The 259-nt window shown below is 42.5% G+C and overlaps 1 protein-coding gene across 1 annotated transcript in view; it reads left to right on the forward strand.

Annotated features, from left to right (window-relative positions):
- Positions 1-259, forward strand: part of LOC119586481 (chitotriosidase-1-like) — a gene marked incomplete at its 5' end in the record, with an annotated part of 10,684 nt that overhangs the window by 847 nt on the left and 9,578 nt on the right.

A 259-nucleotide genomic window follows, 5' to 3' on the forward strand; every position in this document is an offset into this window, starting at 1 on the left:
GACGAAAACGTCAATAAATCCCTATAAAACCACTGATAGATGCAGTGTGTCACTTACTTGAGTGGATATTACTGACTCCAGCTTATGACGTCATTAAAAGGACAGTTATCAGTTACCCTCCACAGTGTTTAGACGTAAAAATAAAGAAAAAAGGAACATCCGTCTAAATGTAATGAACTTGCTCAGTTTGACGTGTGTCGGCTGCAGGGGCCGGAGAGGTGACCAAGGAGGATTGGATCGTTGAACCGTGATTGGACTA

This window comes from Penaeus monodon, chromosome 21 (genome assembly GCF_015228065.2).
Source record: "Penaeus monodon isolate SGIC_2016 chromosome 21, NSTDA_Pmon_1, whole genome shotgun sequence".
NCBI lineage: Eukaryota > Metazoa > Arthropoda > Malacostraca > Decapoda > Penaeidae > Penaeus > Penaeus monodon.